The sequence below is a fragment of the Bos taurus genome, chromosome 23 (assembly GCF_002263795.3).
Source record: "Bos taurus isolate L1 Dominette 01449 registration number 42190680 breed Hereford chromosome 23, ARS-UCD2.0, whole genome shotgun sequence".
Classification (NCBI taxonomy): Eukaryota; Metazoa; Chordata; class Mammalia; order Artiodactyla; family Bovidae; genus Bos; species Bos taurus.
Genome location: NC_037350.1, coordinates 4,309,184 through 4,324,995, shown reverse-complemented (window position 1 = coordinate 4,324,995; position 15,812 = coordinate 4,309,184).

Below are 15,812 nucleotides of genomic sequence, written 5' to 3'. Positions count from 1 at the left end.
CAATTTTTCCTTAAATAAACTTGGAATGTGTAACCAATATTAATCTCTTTAAGGGGAAAGTCAGAGGTCGAATCTGTGAACAGAATGATTATATCTGGTCTGAGAAGTCCAGAAACTTTACAAGTAAAATTTGGGAATTTGGCTTGCAAAAACTCAGAAATTCTCATAGTAAGTTTTCTGAGATAAAAGGATATTTTAAATAACTTTTCATTTTCAAATAGTTTTAGATTTACAGAAAAAAAATTAAGCAGTACCCAGAGATTCCATATTGCCCACCCCAGTTTTCTCTATTTGTACCACCTTAGCATCAGTATCGGAGAAGGTGATGGCACCCCGCTCCAGTACTCTTGCCTGGAAAATCCCATGGATGGAGGAGCCTGGTGGGCTGCAGTCCATGGGGTCGAGAAGAGTCGGACATGACTGAGCGACTTCACTTTCAGTTTTCACTTTCATGCATTGGAGAAGGAAATGGCAACCCACTCCAGTGTTCTTGCCTGGAGAATCCCAGGGACGGAGGAGCCTGGTGGGCCGCCGTCTGTGGGGTTGCACAGAGTCGGACACGACTGAAGCGACTTAGCAGCAACAACAGCAGTATAACGTAATTGTTATAATTCATAGGATTCTACTGATGCGCTGCTATTAGTGAACATTCATACTGTGTCCCTGTTTCCCTAGTTGTTACCACATGTCCTTTTTCTGGCCTAGGGTACCATCCAGGACGCCCCATGGTCTGTATCTCTGTCCCCTCAGGCTCCTTATGGTTCTGACAGTTTCTTTGACTCTCCCTATGTGATGACAGCTGTGAGTAGCACTTGTCAGCTGCTTTGCAGCCTGTCCCTCGGTTTGGGTCTGTCTGATGTTCTCCTGGTTTGACTGAAGTTGGGAGCTTTAGGAGGAGATATAAAGTTTCCAATGCAACATCTCGTGGAGGGAAGGGCAAGGTGGCCTTTGTGAAGCTGGAGAGGGAGTGCAGTGCCCATCGTCTCACTGCCTGGCCTCCTCCTCACTCTGTCCTTCTTTGCATCCTCATGCTCCTCGCCCCTTGCAGCCCCTGCCCCGAAGCTGTCCCCGCCCCTCCGTGCCTCTCCAGCTCCTCTCTGACAGCCGCGTCCTCTGCCTCCCTCTCTCCCTGTTCACCCAGGCTCACTGGCTCTCCTTCAGATCCTGGACCCCAGAGCATCACTCCGGCTATTCTTTGCCTGGAGATGTCTCAGAACACATCCCAGAACCCCTGATGGCCATCCGACCCCACTCACCTATACGTACCACACCACACTCACCTATAGCACCTCCCTTTCAGACTTCTGATCCCCAGCAAATGTCAGCTTTCTTGAGAAGACCGCCTGCCACCCCTGCCAGAGCCTGGCTCTCAGAAAGCCTGATGCTTTGATCCTTGGTGCAGCTTGTGCCATCCCTCAGACCATCTATCTCCAATTGCAATCAGGTGCCCATGCAGTTCTGTGATCAGTGCCTACTCCCTCCTTTATCTGTAGCATATCAATACATGGGGGAGGGCAGAAAACACGTCTAGTTTCTTCATTTGGTGTTGTCAGTGCCTTGTAGGACTGGTGGACACGTTATCCATCCCTGATGGAGGGAGGAAGGGAGATGGGAAGACTGTGGGAGATGCCAGATCAGTCCCTTGACTTGACGCAGCCGCTGTCTGGGATTCTTAAGATTGCAGCAGTGTTACTTGAGGGATGACACCTCTGTTCTGGGCTGGGCTTCCAGTGGAATGGAAGAGGATACAGTTTACTAAGGGCATGTATGTGTTGGCCACTCAGCTGGGTCCGACTCTTTGTGGCCCCATGAACTGGAGCCCACCAGACTCCTCTGTCCATGGAATTTTCCAGGCAAGAATACTGGAGTGGTGTGCCATTTCCTCCTCCAGGGGATCATCCTGACCCAAGGATTGAACCTGGTTTCTCATATTGCAATCAGATTCTTTTTTTAAAAAATTAATTTATTTATTTTAATTGGAAGCTGATTACAATATTGTAGTGGTTTTGCGTACATTGACATGAATCCACCACGGGTGTACATGTGTCCCCCATCCTGAACCCCCCTCCCACCTCCCTCCCAATCCCATCCCTCTGGGTCATCCCAGTACACTGGCCCTGAGCACCCTGTCTCATGCATCGAACCTGGACTGGCAGTCTATTTCATATATGATAGTACCTGTGTTCAGAGAAAGCAATGGCACCCCACTCCAGTATTCTTGCCTGGAAAATCCCATGGACAGAGGAGCCTGGTGGGCTGCAGTCCATGGGGTCACTAAGAGGTGGACACGACTGAGCGACTTCACTTTCACCTTTCACTTTCATGCATTGGAGAAGGAAATGGCAACCCACTCCAGTGTTCTTGCCTGGGGAATCCCAGGGACAGGGGAGCTGGGTGGGCTGCCGTCTTATGGGGTCGCACAGAGTCGGACACGACTGAAGCGACTTAGCAGCAGCAGCAGCAGTACATGTGTTCCAATGCTATTCTCTCAAATTATCCCGCCCTCGCCTTCTCCCACAGAGTCCAAAAGTCTGTTCTTTACATCTGTGTCTCTTTTGCAAGCAGATTCTTTACTGTCTGAATCACCAGGGAAGACCTTACAAAGGGGAGGGAGTGGACAATTTGGAGCACAAGCTGAAAGAGAGATGGAATCCAGTGTTCCTAGTCCTGATGTTCAATGTGGAAGGCCTATTAAGGTGATTATCTACAAGCAAGGGCAGTTTTTAGGTAACTCCCCAGGGTCGCACGCAGCTGGTACATTTTCCAGTGCAGTAAGTCCCCTACATACAAACGTTCAAGCTGCATGCTTTCAAAGGTGTGAACGTGTTGTTCGCACGTTCACTTACATAAGTCAGCCTACACATCTGGAGTACGATGTCGTGTGTGTGCACCCTCTACCAGGGGTTGTGCTTCTGTGTACTTTACTGTACAGTACGGTATAGAGTACTATTGTGCAGTATCTTTATTTCAAGCCCAGAACGTACCCAGACATCCCTGGATCATTTTATCAAAAAGGTAGATAGAATTGAATCCAGCAGGGAACCAGAGCCTGTGCCATCAACATCAGGCAGGAGTGAAGTCACAGCCTGTCCTCCGTCTCCTGCTGGGACGATCCTTCAGCTCCACCATCTCCCAGCTCCTCTCCCTCCTCCATCAGTAACTCATCTTGACTGTTCACTCGATGCCAGCCCCTGGATGCCAGCTGTTACGTGGTACTACTGTATTTTTCAAGGTACTATGCTATGCTATGCTAAGTCACTTCAGTCGTGTCCAACTCTGTGCGACCCCGTAGACGGCAGCCCACCAGGCTCCCCCGTCCCTGAGATTCTCCAGGCACTATACGTAATATTAAAACTGTTTTTGTATGTGTGTGTGTGTGTGTGTTCTTTTATGTATTATTTTTGTGAAAAGTATTATAAACCCACTACATTATAGTACTATATAGCCAATCATGTTAGTTGGGTACCTGGGCTAATGTCCTTTGACTTATGAACAAAGTGGACTTACGAATGCACTCTCAGAATGAAACTCATTCATATGTAGGGGACTCACTGTATTTAAAGTTCAGCACTTCTGCCAAAGGGAATGCACATTTGGAGGGGGCTTCAGAAATTATCTGTTTCATCTTGTAACCGCAATATTGAATTAGCCTACTCATTTGGCAAAGACTGAGTCAGTCCTCTCTATATCAACCTGGATTCTCATGCAGCAGTATTGTGGACGATAAAAGAAAAAATAATGTAAGCGTGATCAAATGGAAATATTCTTCTCACTTGCCTAATGTTAAAAGTCACTTAGCACTTTGTAAGTTCATGTTGACTCAGCCAAGTGGAATTGGGTTGCAAGAACTTATGAATTCTCCTCACGGGGGAATTCACTACCAAGGGTAACTGGTCTAAATATAACTTTGATTGGGTCTTGGAACAGAAAAAGGACATTAATGGAAGAACTGCTGAAACCCAAATAAAGCCTGTAGTTTATTTACTAGCATTGTACCAGTGTTTTTCTTCATTCTGGTGAATGCACCACGGTTGTGTAGGGTGTCAGAAAGGAGAGAGAAGGACACACACGGGCTTGCTTAAATGACTTTACGACTTTTGTGTAAATCTGAGATTATTCCAAATGATAAGTTATATAAAAATAAGCAAAAAACGATATTGATTTGTCTCGTGGAAACTAAGTAGTTGAAATGCCTCCCAAGGAACTGGAACCATAAAAGAAGAATTAAACAATGATGGTCACACACAAAATTTTCACCATCACCAACAACTGAAAAAATGCAAATCCACACAAGCCAGAATGTATTTCCTATGAAATCAGCCAATATAAGAATAACCAATATTGAGCAGATTTGGGAGAAATGAACCTTTATATACTGTGAGGGATATTCATTGAATCATTTTCTTTTTATCGCAGCTAATAGAAAATTCCTCTCAACTGGGAATGGAGGGGACACTTTGGTTCAGGCATTGGGAAAGCTCAAGGTTAGGTCAAACTTCAAGGGAGGCCTGGCCCCAGTGAACAGAAATTCACCTTCTTTCTGCCTCTCCTCTCGGCTTTCTGTGATGTCCACTTTACCCAAAGTTGATTCCTCATACACAACACTTCCAGCCATTTCCACAGCTCTGTTCTTCTTCCTTTCCATCAAGGAGCCAAGAGAATGATTTTCCCAACAGTCCTGGGAAAGTAAATATTTCTCACCTCAGTGACCTAAGTCATGGTCCGTCCACGAATGTTCACTCTGGCCAGAAAGGCGGCTGCACAGAGGGAGCCAATCTCTCCCACACTCTCTGGAGGAGACTGTCAGAGGGATGGCCCGTCAAAGGAAATGGGCAACGCAGGCCAATGAAGGAAGTGTATCCATTAACTGAATTTTTACAGAAGTCTTTTTAAAATAATGGATTTCAAACAAACCCAACTTTTTGTTTTATTTCAAGTAGTCAAAGTTGTACAAAAATAAAAGGAATCATGGACAAGAGATATTCTGGTAATTTTATCCTTTAAAAAAATGTGAAATAATCTAAATTCCCAGCAATAGTATGCTTGTTACATAAGTTACAATTCACTACTTGATGGACTGCCAGGCAACTATTAAATATGATGCTTTCTAAGGGTATTTACTGATAGTGAATAAAAGTCATTCTGTACTGGTAAGTTCAACAAATATTTGATATCTTACCACTTGCTGGGCTTCCCTGGTGGCTCAGACAGTAAAGAATCTGCCTGCACTGCAAGAGACGGGAGTTCAGTCCCCAGGTTGGAAAGATCCTCTGAGAAGGGAATGGCTACCCACTCCAGTATTCTTGTCTGGAGAATTCCAAGGACAGAGGAGCCTGGTTGGGCTACAGTCCATGGGCTCACAAAGACTCAGACATGACTGAGCGACTAACACTTTCGCTTTTTCACTACTGTGTGCCAGATGTAGGGATACACCAATCAACAAAACAAAGAGCCTGATCTACCAAAATTAAAATTTAAAATAATACTATAAGATGAATTTATGACAGATCTTTAAAAACCAACATTTACAGGTGCACACACACAAAAATATCTGCAAATGAACCAACATTTTCATGTATCTGCAGACACAAATATCTATAAAGTTGTACCTCAACATGTTAGCAGTAGTTTTGTTTCGTTTTGTTTTTCTGGTCAGTGGTTTAAAGGGGATTTTTTACATTTCTTTCTGGTCTTTTATTCTATTTTCAGAAGTATCTGCCATAAACACACATTCCCTTTTACAGCCAGAAAGTAAGTAACAAATTTGTTATCTTTTAAAAGAGTGGAGATTGAGTTCTGTTGATATGTTGGCATGCACAGAACACCTGTGAAATGTTTGAGCCTTTCTCTCCACACTCACCACGCTGGTGTTGGGTGGTGAGAGAGGAAATAGAAAAGGGGACATTGAGCTTACATTCTACACTGAGATCTAATTCCATCTAATTCGTTCAAATCAAACGTTTCTTGCACCAAATCGCATTGGGTTTTGTAAATGCGGTGATGAATTGATATTTCCCAAGGTATACTTGCTAGTTTTGGATTTGTATAAAGCCAAGATTGGATGCAAGGAATGAACATCACCTATTCATGTTATCTAAGATGTGATTGCAGAGAAAATGACTCTCACATTTCAGAATTCCCACAGCATGACTTCTGTCCTGTGTTAAAAACAACTCTAACATCGTCTAAGACACTCTGTGTTAACCTTGGTGTGTGAATGCCAAAGCCATTCCCAGGCTAGAGATGTTTTTGGAGTAATTTTCCCATGAGAAAACAAAGCATCTGACTGTGGGTGATATGAAAAAATAAAATTCCACTCTAATAGCCAGCTTTTCTGTTTTAACTCCTCAGGCCCACACCATCAGTGGAGACAATCTTCTTGGCATATATGGGCCAAAGGTAAGTGTTCTGAAGCATAAATCCTTTTTTTTTTTTTTATCATTTCTTGACATTTATTTCTTAATAAAACCACAAGCTCAAGGTTGTGATGAGCAAAAGAGTTAAAGTACAAGCATGAAATAAACATATCAACATTTTTATTGTTTAGTGCTATGAAGTATTATTAATTGTATTTGATAAAATTTACATATTCTGTCATTAAAAATGTAATTTGATCAATGTATACCTCATAAACAGTTCACATGATGCATTCAAGTGAATGTGGTTAACTTTGACCTTTTAGGATTGACCTATTGGTCAAACAATAGTATAAAGATCCCTTGGAATTGTTGAGTGAGGGATGAGTCATTTCAAATTGATTCCCAGGAGTGTCATGATTAAGTTAGTACTCACTTAAATGTTTAACAAAAATCTCTAAAATTCTTTAAGGAAATTCTCAAAGACGTCTTAAAACTGGCCCAGGGGACTTCCCTGATGGTCCAGTGGCTAAGATTCTGTGCTTCTCAGTGCAGGGGGCCCAGGTTAGATTCCTGGTCAGGGAACTAGGCCCCACATGTTACAAAAACACGAACAACTGGCCTAAGATTTATCCCAGAAAGAAGCAAGAACAGTTGGCCACTAGATCTTTGACATTTGTCCTTTCACTATTTTGGGGACATCATTCAAATAATCTTGATTCACCAGAAATAAGTTGCAAGTGCCAGTGATCTTCATAAATAGTGCATACAGTCAAGTTATAAAAGTATCAGAGGCCTCTCATTTGAAAATGGCTTTGCAGATCTTGGGTAATAACATATCTCACTGTATAAAAGCTCCATCGTCATCCCAAATCTCTGGACTAGATCCGTAAGTGCCAGCGAGATGCAGCTTTCATTTTCAAGGAGTCAAGGCAGCCCAGTCACCCCGTAAGAGATTTAATTCCTTTTGGAGCAAAGGACTATTAGGTGGCAGAGGTCAATGATTGTCTAATGCTTGACCACAGGTGTTTTCTACAGAAAATGAAGTGACTAGAAATATCAGAAATAAACATGCTAAAATTCCTAATCAGATTAATACTTTTATAAGTTTTATACTTAATACATTTTATGACCTCCTCAAATTTTGAAATTTTTATTAAGCCATAATCTCAAATAATATTTGGAGAATTAATGTAAATTTTTTAAAGTCTCTTAAACACCTTCCAAAATCAAGGCTCATAGAACAATGCCAATAATAAGTCTTCAATATAGTTTTTAAATTCTCCTGGAAACCATCCTATCAAGTGTTCAACCATTTGATCTGATATGTAAACACAGGTATATAAAGTCGACACTCAAGGCTCAGTGCCAAGAAATTCACTGAGCAGAACGTTATGAAGATCTTCTAAAGCCTACCACCAACTACAGTGCACAAATGGGCGTTGTAACTGAAAAAAAGGTTCACCCTGGCTCCCAAAATCACAAATTCTCCATCATAGCCATAACATGATGTGCTATTTGGTAACAAAATATACAAATGTTTGGCTTTATAAAAATAAAATGTTTAAGATCACAAAACAGAATAATAAATTAATCTAGGGATCCACTAGGGTGAGTGCTGGTCCTACCCTGGCCTTAATCTTTAGGAATTTATACTTTGAGACAGTTCAAGTTAAACTGGAATTTGAGCCTGGAATTAGCAAACCCTGTTATTTATTTATAAAGGGCTTCCCTGGTGGCTCAGATGGGAAAAAATCTGCCTGCAGTGTGGGAGACCAGAATTTGATCCCTCAGTTAGGAACAGCTCCTGGAGAAGGGAATGGCTACCCACTCCAGTAGTCTTGCCTGGAGAATTCCATGAACAGAGGAGCCCAAAACGTATTTACTGCAACACTAGTAAACTAAAACACCAGCATCTTTCAGGACTTCCCTGTCAATCTAGTGGTTAAGACTCTGCCCTTCCACTGCACGGGACAAGGGTTCAACCCCTGGTTGGAGAGCTAAGATCCTGCATGCCCTGCAGTGAAAATAAACCCCCCAAACTTGGATATTTCATGTGTAAGGGCCTTTTTCAAGCCTCTTGAAGGTTCTCCAGCCATATCTGGACAATTATATGTTTTTTGATAAATTAGCTGCAGCCAGCTGAGACTCCTGTCTCTCTCCATGGGGACCTCCTCTCCATCACTACTCTTACACAGGATCATGCTGGAGGGGCTGTGGGCATTCTGAGAACCTGTTGGAGAGGATTTGCAGCTGAACATCCCTCTAGTTTTGGTTTGGTGAGATATATTCATGTGATTTGCAGTGACTCTCAAGTATAGTTAAATACTTGTTAACCATCTCAGTGTACGAGATGGTTATGTATGTATGAGTTAACCACCTCACCCAACATCAAGGCACAAGGGTGAAAGACGCCAAAAAAATGCCCTATGGCATCTGGCACCAGAAATATCTGGATGACAAAGGAGAAACAAAATGATTCATCTTTCCGTAACTCTATGAGCAGATTTCAGATTGATTCATGGATAGTATAATCTAATTATATGGCATGTGGTTTTAAAATATTCCCACAAAAATTTTCAAAACATAAAATCTTAATAACACACAAACTCAAGACAAAAAGAAAAAGGAAAGCTTAGAGTTACTAGTATGAATGTATAGCCAGCCTCACTAAAAGGTAAAACAATGCTTATCTTATGGTAGGTGCCAAAAAGCTATTGTAAATTATTTTTACTGTGCAAGAGTAACATTAAAATATAGGTTTACACCCTTGTCCTAAAGGTTATGCCTTAGAAAATTAACTAGTGCCAATAAGAAGACATTTCTACATCAAGATACTTAAAAGCACACATGCAGAATAGGATAACTCAGCGGAGACGATGCCTGAAAATGTTTTTGATATCAGTAAATTTTTTAATGTTTTCTTACTTTATATACTTATAAAGCACATAGTATGCTAATATTTTCTAGCTAACATTTATATTATTCTAGGCAGTGTTCCAGGCCCTTTGCACGTAAAGACTAATTCTCAAAGAAAATCTACGAGACATATTTGTTGTTGTTCAGTCTCTCAATCATGTCTGACTCTTTGCAACTCCATGGATTGCAGCACCCCAGGCTTCCTTATCCTTTGCTATCTCCAGATGTTTGCTCAAACTCATGTCCACTGAGTTGATGATGCCATTCAACCGTCTCATCTCCTGTCACCACCCCCCCACACACACCCCGCTTCTCCTCCTGCCTTCAATCTTTCCCAGCATCAGGGTCTTTTCCAGTGAATTCGCTCTTTGCTTCAGGTGGACAAAGTGTTGGAGCATCAGTCCTTCCAGTGAATATTCAGGGTTGATTTCCTTTCAGATGGACAAATTATTGCCCCATTATACAGAAGAGGACTTCCCTGGTGACTCAGACGGTAAAGCGTCTGCCTACAATGTGGGAGACCTGGGTTCAGTCCCTGGGTTGGGAAGATCTTCTGGAGAAGGAAATGGCAAACTACTCCAGTATTCTTGCCTGGAAAATCCCATGGATGGAAGAGCCTGGTAGGCTACAGTCCATGGGGTTGCAAAGAGTCGGACACGACTGAGCGAATTCACTCATTCACTCATACAGAAGAGGAAACTGGGTACCTTGCCTTGCTTGGGAGTGTGTGACTAGTACAAAATGGAACTGAACCTGGACACAACTCCTTTCCTTACTAGTATTAACCTTCTCTTTCCTTGTCCCCCCACCGCAGCACCTTCTCCATCTGGAACTAGAAACAAAACTAATAAAGATATGTGATGAAATCAGTAGAAAGTATTCTGATGATGAAAAGGAGGCTTTAACAAATTACATCACCCAGAGTCCAAGCTGATATGGAAAAATTCCTTTACCGTCTCCCTTCCTCAAGTGGGTGAATTTCTTCTAGTCTTCCAAGGGATTTGCTTTGTCTTGAGATTTCAGTTTCAGCTCCATTGTTTCCATGGACCTAGTCTCCTGTCCCCACTCAGGATACAATACTCAAGCTCCTGAAATATTGAGACCAAGACTCAAGCCCAGAGCATCGCTTGTAGACTCTCAAAGCTCCAGCATTTAGTTCTGCCTTTGTTTCTGGATCCTAGATACTTCCCTAACTTTCTTTTGAGCTCCTCTAATCTTATGAAACAGAGAAGGCAATGGCACTCCACTCCAGTACTCTTGCTTGGAACATCCATGGATGGAGGAGCCTAGTAGGCCACAGTCCATGGGGTTGCTAAGAGTCGGACATGACTGAGCGGCTTCACTTTCACTTTTTACTTTCATGCATTGGAGAAGGAAATGGCAACCCACTCCAGTGTTCTTGCCTGGAGAATCCCAGGTATGGGGAAGCCTGGTGGGCTGCTGTCTATGGGGTTGCACAGAGTCGGACATGACTGAAGCGACATAGCAGCAGCAGCAGCAGCCTCATGAAAAAACTGCCATTCCTGGCATTTCTGGATGTCCTCCCAGGAGGATTTGTGGCTTTCTACTCTCATGCTTGTGAGAACCCCATCCTCCCCCCTGCTCGTGTGTCCCTCCATCTCCCTGCCTTCCATGGAGCCCCTGCATGACTTGTGATACTCACCTCCCCTATGCAGTCAGGGCACCCGCATGTCACCCCCTCTTTCCCGACAGAGACATTTGCTTTTCTCCTTTCCCCTAGGAAGCGTAGAACAGCTGAGGAAGAACGTGAATTTGGGGAGAGAATTGAAAAGTATCTTTTTTTTTAAATTTTATTTTATTTTTTAACTTTACAATATTGTATTGGTTTTGCCATATATCAACATGAAAAGTATCTGTTTTGAAAGGCTAACATTGTATTCCTTGTGGCAGAGGCTAAAGGGATACTCTCTGATGCTGCTTCCTCTTCGCCAGTGGCCACCAAGGTGACACTTGCCAGCCATCCTTGAGTTCAGGCTGAGACCAACCATCTGTGCAGTCTTCAGCCCATGGGGTGAGGAAAGGAAAGAACCACACTCTTGGGTCTCCTGTGCAAACCTCCAGCCATGTACTCCACATACAGCCTCCTCTGGTGAATGCTGGCACTTCCCAACAGAAAAAAGCTGACCCCCTGAATTAGTGGCGAAAGGAACTCCACAAAAATGCTGCCTCACTGTCATGAAACTGGATGTTGGCAAAGAACTTTTACTGTGCTAAGCAACTGAGTTTGGAGGGTGGGGTAAGTTTCTGGCATTTGGTATCCAGATGAATATATTACCATCACAGTTATCTGAAACATATTTTTAAGCTGAAATGCTTAAATTTGCTTATATTTGGTAAAGTCAAAACAGTGACCTTATTTGAGTCACTATTAGTTCAGTTCAGTTCAGTCGCTCAGCCGTATCCAACTCTTTGCGACCCCATGAATTACAGCGTGCCAGGCCTCCCTGTCCATCACCAACTCCTGGAGTTCACTCAGACTCACGTCCATCAAGTCAGTGATGTCATTCAGCCATCTCATCCTCTGTTGTCCCCTTCTCCTCCTGCCCCCAATCCCTCCCAGCATCAGAGTCTTTTCCAATGAGTCAACTCTTCGCATGAGGTGGCCAAAGTACTGGAGTTTCAGCTTTAGCATCATTCCTTCCAAAGAAATCCCAGGACTGATCTCCTTCAGAATGGACTGGTTGGATCTCCTTGCAGTCCAAGGGACTCTCAAGAGTCTGCTCCAACACTACAGTTCAGTAGCATCAATTCTTCAGCGCTCAGCTTTCTTCACAGTCCAACTCTCACATCCATACATGACCACTGGAAAAACCATAGCCTTGACTAGACAGACCTTTGTTGGCAAGGTAACGTCTCTGCTTTTGAATATGCTATCTAGGTTGGTCATAACTTTTCTTCAAGGAGTAAGCATCTTTTAATTTCATGGCTGCAGTCACCATCTGTAGTGATTTTGGAGCCCCAAAAAATAAAGTCTGACACTGTTTCCACTGTTTCCCCATCTATTTCCCATGAAGTGATGGGAACAGATGCCATGATCTTCATTTTCTGAATGTTGAGTTTTAAGCCAACTTTTTCACTCTCCACCTTCCCTTTCATCAAGAGGCTTTTTAGTTCCTCTTCACTTCCTGCCATAAGGGTGGTGTCATCTGCATATCTGAGGTTATTGAGATTTCTCCCAGCAATCTTGATTCCAGCTTGTGTTTCTTCCAGCCCAGCATTTCTCATGATGTACTCTGCATAGAAGTTAAATAAGCAGGATGACAATATACAGCCTGGACATACTCCTTTTCCTATTTGGAACCAGTCTGTTGTTACATGTCCAGTTCTACTGTTGCTTCCTGACCTGCATACAAATTTCTCAAGAGGCAGGTCAGGTGGTCTGGTATTCCCATCTCTTGCAGAATTTTCCACAGTTTATTGTGATCCACACAGTCAAAGGCTTTGGCATAGTCAATAAAGCAGAAATAGATGTTTTCCTGGAACTCTCTTGCTTTTTCGATGATCCAGCGGATGTTGGCAATTTGGTCTCTGGTTCCTGTGCCTTTTCTAAAACCAGCTTTAACAACTGGAAGTTCACGATTCACATATTGCTGAAGCCTGGCTTGGAGAATTTTGAGCATTAGTTTACTAGTGTGTGAGATGAGTGCAATTGTGTGGTAGTTTGAGCATTCTTTGGCATTGCGTTTCTTTGGGATTGGAATGAAAACTGACCTTTTCCAGTCCTGTGGCCACTGCTGAGTTTTCCAAATTTGCTGGCATATTGAGTGCAGCACTTTCACAGCATCATCTTTCAGGATTTGAAATAGCTCAATAGAGTCACTATTATGTTCATGATTAAACTGAAAAATGCATTTGTAGATTCTTATTTGTAAGTTTAGGTGTAAGTTTCAATTTCCTGATTGTTTATTTCAAGTAAGATGTCCAAGGGAGAAGGAAATGGCAACCCACTCCAGTATTCTTGGCTGGAGAATCCCTTGGATGGAGGAGCCTGGTGGGCTGCTGTCCATGGGGTTGCACAGAATGGGACACGACTGAAGTGACTGAGCAAGACATCCAAATGCTGATGATAATATTTCTGGTAACTGTACATTTGTTTAAGCAATAGCAACCTCTGAAATGTTCATGAAAAGACAGAAAGGCATCTAGAAAATACAGACAGGCATCTCCATAGCCACACTTCTTAGCCCTTCTAAAACTCAGGTGGGCCCTACAAGTGAGTGGGGTTCCCTTCTCTGAAAGCAGAATTCATCCTTCATAACATGTTTACATGTATAAGTTGAAATCATCCTTCATAACGTGTTCACATATTATAATAACTAGAATTAATTAGCTCAGAAAATCTATTTATGGATAAGAAAGAGTTTGAATCCCAAATGCAAACTATTATATAGACTTCATTTACCTGTTCTCACGTATCACGAGGCCATGGCAGCTGTGGGAAAGTGATGTCACATTTTGACGTTGCTGACAATTGTATTTTATCCCTTTGCAAAGCTTTCTTAGACTCTTATAATGTGAGAGGATTTTCTAACTGGGAGGGAATGTCAAGAATACAGAAACGAAGGGGAGGGGTAAAGTAGGAGTTTGAGAGTAACATATGCTATGTGTAAAATACATAAACAGAGAAATATATTCAGTACCTGTTAATAGCCTACAGTGGCTGAATGAAAAAGAATAGACTCATATATATAGCTGAATCATGTTGCTGTACGCCTGAAACTAACACAGCATTGTAAATCAACTATGCTTCAGTAAAATAAATAAATGAATACAGAAACAAAGCATCGCTAGATTAACTGTTGTGCTCACAACTTCAGAGAAGCTGACAGCAAATCTGAAAACAGACTAATTCTTACTCCTCCATCTCTCTCCAGCTTTATGTCTCATTAAAGATCTTCCTATTTTGAAATAAATCTCAAAAGTTTATAACTAATTTTTTTTCTGCTGTTTGAAACATACACACATAATTTTCATGCTTGAGAGCAACTTTAGTCTAGAGTCAAAATGTCTTGCATATATTCTACTTTTGTGAATTTCTAAATAAAAATAAGAATTCCCTTAGGGACTTCCCTGGTGGCCCAGTGGGTAAGACTCCTCACTCCCAGCACAGGGGGCCTGGGCTCGATCTCCAGTCAAGGATTTAAATCCCACATGCCGCAATTAAGACCCAGTACAGGCAAATAAAAAAAAAATATATATTTTTTTTTTGAGAAAAAGAATTCCCTTAAATATATTCTTGTAGAAAATGCTAAGTCTCATTTTCTGATAAAATTCCAGAGCCATCAAGTTTTTAAATTTAGTAATGAAGTTTCCAATTGTTCTTACTTTTTTTTATAGCAAAAGTGTGGTATTATTAGGATGAAATGTGAGTTTCCAAATAATCATAATAACAAGAAACAAGCTGGATTTTGCAAGCCAACTCTTGTGGAAGTTCTTTTTGATGAGAGTTTCAAGTTAGAATCCTCAAAGCTCACTCACACTCAGAAGCTGTTTGTCATCTGAATGTAATTTTCCTAGAGTTCAATAAACTGCAAATTGCTTGGCTGCAAAATAAATGACTTCAGCTATTTTAGTATTAAATCAACATATGTTTACATCAGTTTTGAGTTTCTGTTGATAAGGCTAGCCAAGCAATGAAAATACCTTCAATATGACAGAAATAAGTGTTTCTGGATTTATACAATTCTATGGACTAAGCTAACTTGAAACATCAAATATCATTAGCTCAATGATCACTTGAAGGATTTTTGTCAGACAGGACTCTTCTTAGTTTCCCGTCTCTAGGGACGACTGTCTTTTGTTGCCTGATGTCCAGTATCTTGAAAACTTTTATGTCATACATTTTGTCTATATTTTTCTTATTGATGTTTTCAAAATGGGGTGGGGAAGAGGGGGATAAATATGGTCCTTATTAGTCCTCCTAGGCTGGAAGCAGAGTGATTGAACTGATTTTAACAAAGGAGCATTCATGAAACCTTTGTGGAAGAAGGAAAACCTGAGTTGAGATAATCATAGATGCTGACATGCCAGGCTCTGTGGAATAGCATGAAAAACAGTGAATAAAATTTACCTGATTTACTGTTTAATCAGGAAAATGGATTTAGTCTGCTCTAGAAATGTTGGGGAAATTGATCATCTTACTTATCAGGCAGCTTAAGGTAATCTTTGCTGCAAAAACAAAGAAACCCTCAAATTCCACTTACTTCTCTGTGCTAGGATCCAGGCTGACAAAGTACCCTCTATTTGGAGCATAGCTAGTCTAACGGCAGAGGCAAATCTGAAGGTTCCGACATTGCAAAAGGTTGTACAGCTTCTTCTCAGATATGACTCACATGATGTTTATTCATATTTTATTGATCAAAACTAGTCCCATATCTATTCTCATCCGGATATAGGTCCCTGTAAGGGAGGGTCCATATATATACATTTCCTGAATACTTTCAACAATCATAAAATCTCTCATGCTTAACAGAAATGAAACTAGTGATTCTTAATCTACCTTGAATTCTGGTGATA